General features: G+C 34.9%; 1 long non-coding RNA gene across 1 annotated transcript; it reads left to right on the top strand.

Annotated features, from left to right (window-relative positions):
- The first annotated feature begins 2,141 nt into the window (after nucleotides 1-2,141).
- On the top strand, nucleotides 2,142-7,011 carry LOC113326744. The gene is made up of 3 exons (XR_003348522.1): nucleotides 2,142-2,230; nucleotides 2,335-2,517; nucleotides 6,902-7,011. It is a non-coding gene; the product is annotated as an uncharacterized LOC113326744 (long non-coding RNA).
- Nucleotides 7,012-13,443: the final 6,432 nt, after the last annotated feature.

Genomic DNA, 13,443 nt, shown 5'->3' with positions numbered 1-13,443 from the left:
GTAATTCGAAGTCCCAAGATGAGGAATATCTAGAATTGAGACGTCAGTTGGACAACTTGACGACAAAAGATGTTGTATTTCACCCTTACAAGGAAGTTTTGGCTAAAGTAAAGATTGTTAGATACGCCGAGCAAGAACGTTAATTTGGGCCTTTGTTTCACCCATGAGGATATGTAATATACAACCCGACGAAAGTCACAAGACAATCCGGATACGTACAAAAAATCCTAGAGGGACACAAGAAGTTTAAAATCAATGAGACCGAAATTCATTCAGTTGATAATGATATTAAGGTTGTTCACAAACCTTTACCAACATCTAAATACTGGGAATATAGAAGGTACCAAAAACATGATATGGATGGTTGTTCACAAACAGATGACGAGGAAACTCCGGGTGACATCCCATGGTACCTCAACGTTTCACATACTCGAGTGATACGAGTATATGAGTGGCCCCAGATACATGACAAAGATACAAATCTCGAATACCTGGTGCATATTATTTCTCAATTATGGTTTTGTTAATCGTTTTTCCATGATTTGTTGAATGTTTGTTGTTTAAAATGGAAACAGAGAAGACGAATCAGGCATCTGATAACCCAATCAACGTTATGTATTAGGGAAGGGAAATATGTTGAGGCAAATGAAAAAATGATTGATAAATTGAACAGTCTCGAAGATGTAGATGCGGGTGCAAAGTTTATGGAAGCGGTGTTGTAGAGCAAAAAGAAAAAGATGAGGAAAGCCATTCAGAACATGTACTCTTAATGTGAATCGAGCAGCGCGCAAAATATGCATGATGTCGGCGAAGAAGACCTGCTAAATGAGGATGAGGTGGTCGTGGTACTGGACGTGGACGTGGTCGTGGTGGGAATGTTGATGAATGAATGGTTTCGTAGTTTTCCAAACTTATGTCTTTAAGTATGGACAATTATAGAGTCAAAAATTATGTCTTAAACTTATTATCGAATAATTTTTGGTTGTGTTCTCTAGTTTATCAATGATTGTGGTTTGTTTTGATTTTTTTTTTTGTGTTTGCTTAAGATGCGACAAAAGAACCAACTACAATGTGTGTGCAAAAAAAGGCAGGATTCTGGCAGTTTTTTCAGTCAGAATCGGTTTACAGTTACCTACATAAAATCCAATTTTCCAATTTCTCTATGGGTACAACTTCAGAATCGGGTTTTAGGGGTGCATCACATAGATCAATTATGAGAATTCCATGCACTATATTCAATTATTTTGAATGAGGATGAAAAAATTCTATTATGACCGCACCATGAATCCAAAAGACCGTAAATGGAGAGACTTAGCTTTTCGATTCCAATACATTGAAATTGCAACGCGAGAGTATGCTAAAATTAGAAGAATGGTGTACGACCATCATCCACAAGCTCCTCTAAGTGAGAAAGGGAGTAATCCGACATTTTTTATAGTACCCATGACATTATTTAATGTTTGCATACTAACATTTAATTCATTTAACTGCAGTTGGAATTATTCACCGGCCTATGGAGAATTCGTAATGGGGAAAAGAAGTTCATTCACCACAAGGAATACATGGTGTTGTACCCTTGTGCTCGGAGGTTTATTGACGATGTATTGATGTGCAAGATTTAAGAATTCGCATACTGAATTGTCCTATATATATAATGCGCTAATATCCTGAATTATGTAATGAATAATTTTTTTTGTGAAAATATGGCATAGTCGGTTTATATAGACGTTTATAAACTCTGTTTTTTATAATCGATTTATGTCTACATAGACAAAAACTGATTCTGAGTTTTCTTCGTCAATTGAAAAAACTCAAACCAAAATCGGTTTACTACTGCACTAACATCAATCGATTTTGCATTTAATTTTTTCAATTTTCTTATAGAATTTTTTCAAGTTTTGATAATGAATTAGCGGTAGCTGATTTCAGTGTTAACTTAGCCATTTAGGAAAATAGTTGGATAAAAGGTTATCCACTTTACTTCAAAAAATTGTTTCTGTCTTGTAGGCCTCAAATGAAATGCGTAGGCCCAAAACTAGGCAAGGTTTCTAAGGGAAATTCCTATGGGAATCACCAAACTCAAAAATCCATTACAAGACCACCTTAGTTATATTGAAAGGATTAGCAGGAGAAGAAGAAGATATAAAGTTTATGGAGTCAGGCTACGTTGAGAAGAAATCAGCTGAAATTGTGGGTGAAGTGCTGACAGTCGAGCTGTATAAGATACATGGTAAGCTTCGCTGAGCTTCTGAGGTAACTCATATCACTTTATTTTCTACTTTGTTTGAACTTGAGATTGCATAAGTTTGATTCATAGTAAACATCCTGACGCAGGGTCTAGCATTCTCAAGTGGATTCATTTACTTTTCACATTGTCTTGATGACTAGCTATTACATAAAGACCGCGTTTGGTTGGAAGAATTGGATTACTAGGAATTCAATTATGGGGAAATCCAATTCTTGGAATCGAATTCCATGGAATTGGATGCAATTCCAAAAACTTAGCGTTTGGTTGAGGTAATCCAATTTCTTTTGTTTTTATCTTGGAATCCAATTCCATTGCACTACTAGACCAATGCAATGGAAATGAATCATTTTGGGGGGAATTGGATTCCTAGGAATCAAAATTCTCAATTACATAGAGTTGGCTTGGACCGTTTGGTTCAAGGAATTGGTCGCATTCCCAGGAATTGGAATCCAATTCCTTGAACCAAACGCGCCGAAAGCTTATTATTAATTTGTTCTTTATGTTGTCAATCCTCAACTTTATGGCAGTATTTTTTGCTTTAGTTAAGTTACATTTCTCTGTTAATATGCATTTTGTTGCCCTCTTTATCTAATTGCATTTGGAGAACATGATGCATGGTTTAGTTACTTGTTTCGTTCTTATGCATATGGAAGCATAATTGTGGAAGTGAGGGAGATTGTTCTTAATTCTTAGCGTAGTGATAGATTTTTTGGGCTCTAAATTTGCACATCCACATGTTATGCTAAGGTACCTTCAGTTTCACATCGTAGAATTAGAAGTCTGAATTGGAAACAACACTCAAGTGTTTGCCTTCATTCATCAGTAAATTTCAGTTCCTGCATATGGTACTAATGTGTTAGCTAGGTACCTAGCCATAATTGAGCTTTCCTATGGAGATGTAAACGTAGCATTATTCGAAGACAAATAATTAGCTTTGCTTGTTTTAGTGAACATCAGAGTTGATATGTAAATCATATTAGCTATCACACAGAACCTTGCCTACTAGACTCAAAGACTCGAGAGAGATACACACAGAGTATAGCATAGGATACCATTACCACAATGGATAATTTCGAATGCTAGCCTGAACCAAATTCACTTAACTATCAGGTGGTTTTAAAGCAATAGAAAATATCCAACAATAAAGCAGCTAGATAGAGAGAAAATATCAGGTGGTCTAAAAACCTGATATAGGGCTTGTTTTGTTACTCACTTAACTATCAGGTGGTCTGAAAGAAAGAGAAAATATCCAACAATGAAACAGCTAGCTAGAGAGCATTGTGCCTGAGCTTAAGTTTAAAAGAGGTCAGAAGATGAAAACCACAACTGATTAGGCGGAATAGGAATTAAACAAATGTTTAATCCTCTACAGCAGATGTGTTTGTTTTGTAATCTTAAATATGCGGGTGTAAGAATGGGTAATTCTATCCATGTGTTGAATAGAAAAGGATACCATAGGATAGTGTTACGTACTTTGAAGCTGTCAGTATCGGTTAGTTTCGTTATCATCCTTGAGAATTTTATGTTTTGCTTCCATGGACTTGTATACACTGATTGGGAGAAAATTACGAGAGAGATAGCCATATGATTCATAATGCATGTGTTGAATAGAAAAGGATGCCTTTTTGTTCAACTGGGCCTTGTGATTCTAGCTGTTGGAATTTGTTCACTGAACCAAGAAGCAGACTCTTCAAGAGCTTCATCATTCGTTGCCAGAATGAAACTTAGCCTTGTTTCTTAATCACTTAATTCACGTCAGCAGTTTCATCTTTAAAAATGAGCCTGTTTCGGCACATCTACGCGAACCAACTAATCGTTGTCGGCAATGAAGGCTATAGATTCTTAGTTAGAGGATCCTGACTTTTTGTAATTGTGTCTATATAATCAGGTATACAGCCTCTTTAAATATATGTGAAGTATTCCCTTCCCTTATATTGCACGATAGGGAGAGTCGAGAACCTTAAAGCAAATGTTACGTTTTTCATTTCCTCTGATTTCAGAATTCTGAATCTCCCACTTTTGAACAAGTAACGTTCACAATATTTTTTTGCTTTAGTTAAACTATATTGCTTTGTTAGTATGTACTTTGCTGTCCTGTTTGATCTAATTGCAACTGGAGAAGATGATGCGTAGTTTAGTCACTCGTTTCGTTCTTATACATTGGTAGCATAATTGTGAAAGTGAGGGAAACTGTGTTCTTACTTCTTATCAGAGTGATAGATTTTTTAGGCTCTAAATTTGCGCATCCACATGTTATGCTAAGGAACACTCAGTTATAGTTGGAAGTCTGACTAGGAAACCACACTCAGCTTTGTCATCATTCATCAGTGAATTTCGTTTCCTGCATCTGGTACTAATGTGTTAGCTAGGTACCTAACCGGAATTGAGCTTACCTAAAACCTCGGATTACTCGAAGACAAATAATTAGCGTAGCTTGTTTTAGTTAACGTCAGAGTTGAAAAAATGTAAATCATGTTAGCTGTCACACAGAACTTTGCCTACTCGACACAGAGACTCAAGAGAGATAGACACAGAACATAGCATAGGATACCATTAATCACAATGGTTGGTTCGGAATGCCACCCTTCACTAATTTCAGCTAGCAATAGCGGGCTTGCTTGTTACTCACTTAACTATCAGGTGGTCTGAAAGGAAGATGAAATATCCAGCAATGAAACAACTAGCTAGAGAGCATTGTTCCCGAGCTTAATTTTAGAAGAGGTCAGAAGATGAAAAACACGACTGACTAGATGAGTTTTTCTTGTAATCTTGAATCTCGAGGGTGTAAGAACGAGTATTTCTATCCAAACTTTACTATGTACTTTGAAGTCGATAGTGTTGGTTAATTTCTTTACCATCCTTGTGTGGTTTATGTTTTGCTTCCATGGATTCATAATGCTGTATAGAAAAGGGATACCATTTGATTTTATGGGGCCTCATTGATTCCATCTATTGGGAATATTTCACTCATTCACTGAAGTAGCAGACTCTACAAGAGCTTCATCATTCCCCCCTAATGAAAATTTTCCTTGTCGCGTAGTCACTTGATTCACGGCAGCAGTTTCATCTTTAAAAATGAGCGTGAAGTCTGTATGATCAGGTACAACCCCTTTGAATATATGTGAAGTATTCCTTATTCTTACATTGCGCAGTAGAGAGACTCAAAAGTTGAGACCCTTTTCATTCTTGCCAGTTGAGATAGGCCACCTGGAATCAGATGGTCAGTATGGACCGGCACTGACAATTTAGAGTCACTATTATATCATTTCAGGTGCTCAACTTATTCATTTTATTTTTAAGCCACGACCGGGTCTATATCTTCTAAACGGATCCAATCAGCAGGATTGACATCAGGGCATATCGTACCAGCCTTTTCGCAATACAACATTTGTGTTGTCCATGGTTGGAAGTGCAGAAAATAGGGAACCAATTTCTCCTAATCTGATTCAATTCCATATCTTGCCCACACTACGAGCGAAAGAGATTTTTTTTTAGCTCAAGTGGTTAATTGATAGTCCTAGCATCCAGTTATATAAATTTTATTAAAATCTGATTTATATTTGAAAAGTTAAGATTATCATCGTGATTAATTTTAAATTGGAGAGAGAGAAAAAAATAGGAGAGAGAAAGGACATAATAAAGGATAGAATTTAAAGTAAATGGTATATATATGGCTAAATTTTCTTGCATTTTTTTCCACCAAAATCTATAGTTTGGTTGTGCATAATTCCCATTCTTTATGTCTTGTTTATGAGATAAAATAATTTTTGGTCATAATAATTTAAATAAATACTACCAACTATGATATGACTTATTTCGACCCATGAGAACTTGTAGTTCTGAAAATCTTACATATTTGTCGTCCAAATAGTTATAAATATGGTCACACCTGTAATTGGTTTAAATAATAATTTCTTATAAAAGTGCCAGGTAAATTATTTTATTTTTTTCTAAAATAATAATTTTTTATCGATCCTCAAAGACTGATGGTCTTTGATATTGTTTTGTGTTGTATTCAAAATATTATATATCTTGAATCTTCGTCGATATTTGTAACCATTTCCGGATGAAAATGTAACACCACTTTGCACGTTTTCCATATTCGATATTTGCAAAACAAAAACAGGAGTTGAGAAGATGGAGGTGAATCATGATAAGAAAGAAGAATTTGGTCATAGCGATGGGTCGGTAATTGAAGGTTTAGATGACGATGTTCAATCGTGTTGTTATGGGGGAAAAACAATTAGGATGCAGAAGATAAAGAATATATGTTTAGTAGATACAGATGAAAAAAAGAAACTACCCAAAAATTCAGGGAGGTTTATGAAAGATTAAGGTTTCAATGTCCGTGTAACTTTGAAAAGGAATGTGATTCCAAGGTAGATTGTCGTTCGATTTGCAAATCTAAAGAGAATTCTATCTTGCGAAATTACATGTCATATCTAGGTCAATTATAAGATTTAAAGTATCATTTGTTTTTCACTAAAATTGAAATTAGGCATATGATTGAAGAAAAAGGTTTTGGTGATTCATTATCTACGTATATTTCAGTTGTATGTATTTATTTTTATTTTTTAATTGTTCTAAAAAAAATTAATTTAAATGAAAATTAATATTTCATATTTATAACATAACGTTTTTTGTTCTTTGCAGGTTGATGAAGGACAATTAATTTATTTTAAGGCAGAAATGAGAGTTTTAGATAAGTAACCACAAATGTTCTTGTGTTATTTGTTCTTAATTTGTGGGATGATGAAGGTGGGTTAGTTCGATTTTAAAAAGATATGAGTTAATTTATTTATTTTAATAAAAATTATGATTTATGAGTTTTACATAGTTGTAGCATTTGATTGGTAAGAATTTTTGTTGTTGCGCAGTATTCTTTTTAATTGGTAAAGAACTAATTATGAGGCTTATCAGCGCATACATCCATACCTGAAGGTTACAAATATTACATCCGTCGGATGACTTTTTCTGGGATGACACTGAAATCATCAGATACAACCAAGTAAACGATTGTAATTGACCATGTAATGAGCGATTATTTTCCTTTACGCTACTATGTATGACATGTTTTCCTTTCTTCTATTAAAACAACTCTTACATGATCAAAGCTTAGATAAGTATATTCTTAAAAATAAAAGAAAATTTGTTAAACTAAGATTTTCTAAAAGATTTAAAAAATTAACTTATTGTGCTTTATTTTTAAATATTTTTATTTTACATTTAAAGAATCTTTCTCAAATATATAGAGTTTTTTTTTAAAACAAAAACCCACACTTAAAAAATTAAAATAAATGTCAATATTGTTAATAATTTAGAATTTGTAGATGTTGAAGACCTAACAATTAGTTTTAAGTCATTTGAGTTACGAGGTGATTCCAAAATACATAAATGTTATACTATTGAGGAAATTCACCATAGGTTAGACAATGTTCATATATTTATTTAACCATTTATATATTTGTAGATGGAGAATTGGAAAAATCTAATAATTAAATAAGTAAAGTAAATGAACTTTAATTTTATTTTCCATATTCATTTTTATTTATGATCTTATTATGAGGGAACCCAATCAATGCGAAGTCATAAAGAAAAGAGGTTACAACTCTTACATCCGTCGGATGTCTTTGGATAGGATGAAACTTGGATGGTCGGATGTAATGTTTGTCTCTCAAAATGTTATCCGACCGTCCAAGACTCAAAAACCCATACTGTTTTGTATTATAGATATCGTATATGACCCAATTTCCGTAAAATTTCTACATATCTTGAAAATGTTATCATATTATAAAAATATCTTAATATCTCCTAATTAATGAAACAAAATAATATATTGGAGATCTGCAATCAAGTTATATATATACTCAATATTTTGTTTCCCAATAATCATATCTTTCTTCCAACATTAACATTCACAACTTCCCTATAAATACCATTCTTTGCTAAATATCCAAATTACAAATCAAATCTCAATAAAAAAAAGATTTTTAACAGGGGAAAAGCCAATATTACTAAAGGGAAAGCTGACCATAATCTGCCCTATCAAAGATTATTATCGTTGGAGTTTAGAGTCCGATATCAACCTTTAACCTTACGCCGTTTGTACATCAACCCTAACTGTAGCATGTTATTTTGTCGCGAACAATCACTCAGTACACATTTCTTCGTATTTAGTTTAACTATATTTAAGTCCTTGAGCAACCTAACCGTTGATTAGTTATCCATTGATGAGTTGCTAAGGCACCGATTTATGTAACAGCAAAATGACTTGCTAAATGGCCATTGTAAATGATGCTTAATCAATTAACAAAATACTATCTCCAAAACTAAATAAGCAAGTTGACAAATAAAAGAGTTCACAAATAAAAGAATAATGATTGTACCATGGCTGCCTTTGGAATTGTTTTAGATTGATAGCAATTTTCTTCCACAACCTGGTATCTGCCTTTGGTATTATAATTTATTCCTTATTATGCTATTTTATAATTACATAATTTCTTATCAAACTCGTGATTTTTTTTTCTATTTCGAATAATTGTACCCTTTGGATGTTTTTTTTCTCATTTGTTTTCTTGGGTAAATTGCAGATTCCACTAAGCTGGAAGCATTCAACTCTTGGCAGGACACTGGTTGCGCATGCTGATATCGACGATCTCAACAGAGGTATGCATCATATTCTCTCACAGAACTCTTTGAATAAATGAATATATAGGAATTTTAAAGCCGAAACCGTGAATCTCTTTATTGAGATGTTTTTATGTAAACAAATCAATTCTTTTAAGTTTGAGCAGTTCGGGGGTATGTTTTTTTTAAGCAGAATGAAGTTTGATTTCAAGTCATTAGCCATAGAGTTTTTTAAATACACCACAATTGTTGGCAGATAGAGTTATCTTCTATCTTGACTCTGCTCTAAGTACTTCAAATCCACGTATCTCTTTGCATCCTCTCGTATCACTGATGAATCACTAAGGTAGGAGAGAGGAACTGACGAAGCATTAAACAACTTCGGTATAAATTTGAAAACTTTTAGAAAAGTTAATGAAAACATTTTCTCGAAATATTTTTCTCTCACATCTTCTTTTTTATTAGAATTGTAGCCATGCTGGAAAGGATTTCAAATGTTGTTGGTTGATCAATAACCATCCATACAGAACCATAGAGGCATAAGAATTACAAAGGACCTCATTTCTTGTAAATTATTCGAGTTTGGTCTAAATCAACATGAGAAACAAAAGGCAATCTTAAATTAGTAACTGCATAGTATATATAATTGATGCGTACTCTCTATGTACCACACATATAGCCGGAGTTTTATATTTTGGTTGTTCCTTTAGATAGGCGAATCTCAATTTTCAAGATGAGTTTTTCCACATGTGACCCCTATTTAATATGCATTGGTATCACCACAGGTGAGATATTGTTTCTAGCATTGGAAATTGGATAAGGGAAAAACAAGAAAGAAAGTGGATATTTATGAAACTAAAAAAGTTTCTTAATCTAAGAGATTTTGCTTTTGTCGTCTATATATCTGGTACGGAGGGAGTAATTACCATTTAATAAATTAATATTGCATAATATCTTTCCAACATCAGTGCGTGAGACCCTCGTTGCTTTCTTATATATTTGACACACAAAAAACAAAAAGAATAAGATTGGACATAACTGGAGTCAAATAAAATTAATGTACTCCATGTTTAAAGAGTTTCAGTTGGTTTGTGTTAATTCCGATGAACACCAAGCTAAAGTAGTCCAAATCTTAATCCTACTTTTAAGTTGTACCCACTATGGTCACTATAAAAGCCGTTCTTTCATCGTTTTAAGACTGATTTGCAATAAGCGAGTTTTATAACTTATATTACAAATGACGCAGCCAACCCAAAAACCGGTAATCGTTAACCTATTCAGAAATAATCATTTTGAAGTACCAAAATAACATTTACCTTAAAAATATGTAGTAGACAACAGATCACCCTAGGACCAATGAAATTACCGGTGGTTATTGACCCAATTAAGGATCTGTTCAGTCCCTAGAGATTCCAATGCTCAGTCATATCAGTACCACCAGGTTCAATTGAAGCCTAAAAGTAGAATAACATATTCAACTTTACATGAAGCTATCATGTGATATCAGCACTATAATCATCGTCATCACCACACCTGCCACCAAAATATACTTCTCCGAGACTACCATAAAAATAACAGAAAATTAAATTAGAGCAAATATTCTATTTTCTTTGGAAAAATACTAAAATATGAAAAATAAGTTAGCATGAATGAATGAGTAATATTACCTTGATGTTCGAAGTGAATGGACAATCACATCCGGTATCTAATATATGCATTTTGGACAATCAAAGAGATCAGGCATGCGGTGAGTACAATCACAGTATGAACATGATAACCCTTTTAAACCAATAAATTAATGACTCATTACCTTTCCAACACAAATTTATATTTACACACTGATAATAACCGCAAACAGCTTGTAACTGTTTTAGTAACTTAAGGCATAATCATAGTTACTATATTACTATATAAAGAGAAACCACCAATCATCCACTGTCAAAAATATAAATATCAACAAAAAATTAGAATTACAAATTTCAAAATTTATACAATTGAAACACAGCAAAAAGAATTAAAATGATATGAAGTTAAAAATTAAAATGAGATAAAGTCTAACGGCAATTTGTAAGGATAACAAAAATGTAAGTGTGTATAACTGATTAAAATGCCTTCAATGACATCGCGTGAGGTTCTACTAAAAATGGAAACATAATCTTACGTTTCGAATATGAGTCGTATAGACTTGTTAGAAATTCCTTCAAAATGGCATCGACAACTGGTGCTGATTATAACCTGTAACCATTTCAAGAAATAAAATATGAATATTATATCTCAAATTCTATTCCAAGTTGTGCAACAATAAATGATAAAATTTAAAAAGCCTAGACAACGTATCAGAATAACATGAGTTATTCCCTGACTCAATATGCCCGTGAGCACCTCAATTGCAAGCAATTACTTCAACAGACAGGTACTCCACATCTAACAGAAAACAACTAAGCGAAAATTGCGAACTAATATTTTCTTGATAATATATTAAGCTAGGTGAAATACCATATTCAATTAACTGCCTTCACATTTTCTGTTTCGGAGTTGGATTTTGAATTTTAAATTAAGAAATATCACGCCTTCATTAATAACCTTTGTCCTCAACAACCCACTTCCATTTTGCATACTGTTGATGAGTAGAATGTGGGAAGGAGGAACTATCCCTAATCACAGAAAGTACTCCCAAGGAGAAGGTAGATAGGTAAAAGTGATGGGGAATTAATGATGATCTTAAGAAGTGTACCTTCCTTTCCTTTTATAATGGCCCTCTTATGGATAAACACCCATAAGATTACGATATTACTAAACTGTCATTTCCCTCTCCTTAAGTTAATACCAAACCCTAAAGGGTCTTTCTCTTTAATCCAAAGCCCAACTTCCTTAGTGTGTTCTTGTGTGGACTAGAACTTCCCATCTTAATGGGTTAGAACTAGTCCACAAGTCCATTTTATTCCTAAAAAGAGGAACCTTGATAGGTTAAGGAGAGGCTATTTGTATGATTAATCATATTCATGTATCAACATTAGTCCCCTGACTGTTTGACTGGTCAAAGACCATGTCAACAGTCACACGTGTGCGTCACGATTCCAAAAGGAAGTTATTGGGCGGTTTAAGTTCACGACTCTTGGAAGACGTCGGTTACTGATCTATTCATTAACCGCTCCTCCTTTTACCCTCCTATAAATAGAGGAGACCTCGCCTCAGAATCTTCATCTTTTACAATATCTCTTTCTCTCTCTTGTTCGTTCTTTTTGTTCATCATGTCCGACGGATCACCCGTCCGTGAATCTCCTCCTAGGCTTGATACATATACATTAAAAGACTTTGTACACAATCCCAGTTTCAAAGATAAAATCAGCCCCCCTGCTAGGGATGATGGCTCTACTCTTTTCCCTGCCGACGATGTTTGGGTCACGCACATGCATAATCCTCACCCATTTCCTCCGTCCAGGTCTTTAGAATGACTTATTCGCTCAGGACGACTCACCCACTATGTATTCTTTCGAATATTCTCCTCGCTTGGCAGTCCATAGGGGAGATTACACATTTCCTACGATTCACCATCATTCGTCCGCTGAATCGCATGAATCGTGGGAGCCATGGATTGACTACATCCGCTCGAATCTAAACAACGCGGCTACCATTCTTTCTCTGGGTATATAAGAGGCTTTGGATTCTTCCAAGTTTAGGTATGTCCGGCGGGAATACGACAACATAAATCGGTTGTGCGCTCGCTGGGGCATCGATCCTTATACATTTTTGTTTTCCTGGGGTGAAGCGACCCCGGTCTTAGAGGATGTAGTGGCGCTTACTGGTTTCCCTGTTCATTGTTCCGTAGTCTATGACAGCTGCTGTCTTTATAAATATTTGTATGAAGAGGACCACATGATTCCCCTGCACACGTTTCATCTTCCACGAAACTCATGGTATCTTCCATAAAAGCCGCTCGGCAACAGCCCTCTCCTGTTTAAGGGGATGATGATGTAAAGGAGGTGAAAAGCAGAAGTCCGGACAACTTCGAGCTTCTTTTTCATGCTGGATCAAGTACTGGGATCCTTTGCAGTCTGGTCCTGGCAAGGTTGTTCCTCCTCGATAAGGGGAGACGGACAGGGCGGAACTGGATGCATTTCTACTCTTTTGTCTTTGTCATGATGTCTTTGAATATAATCCCCGGGATACTATCAAGAACGAGTTGATCCCTATGGTGGTATCAATGTCTCCTGGTGTGTCTTTCCCACTTTCCCCTATGTTTCTGGGTGGTCTGTATCATCATCTAGACTTGCTGGTTCGCGATATCATCGCGTGGACGGATCCCACACGGTTGATACTTTCCTTCCTGCCAACTTCATTCAGGCGTGGACTTGGGAGAGCTTCCCTAATTGAAGGCCTTCTCATTTGAATCCCTTGTCCCTTTCTCGGTAAGTGGAAGTCGTTCGAAAAGATGGGTCCAAGCGTTTGGTGACAAAACCAGAGTGTCATCCCCGGATGGCTCTTTATCACAAGAAAGGTCATCACCCTAAGAAGAAGCATAAGGACTTTATGGATAAGGGTGCGGAATATAATCCCCTCACATATCA

This window comes from Papaver somniferum, unplaced genomic scaffold, assembly GCF_003573695.1.
Source record: "Papaver somniferum cultivar HN1 unplaced genomic scaffold, ASM357369v1 unplaced-scaffold_10, whole genome shotgun sequence".
NCBI lineage: Eukaryota > Viridiplantae > Streptophyta > Magnoliopsida > Ranunculales > Papaveraceae > Papaver > Papaver somniferum.
The sequence above is the reverse complement of the archived record's forward strand: the minus strand, read 5'-3'. Positions and strand labels throughout refer to the sequence as shown.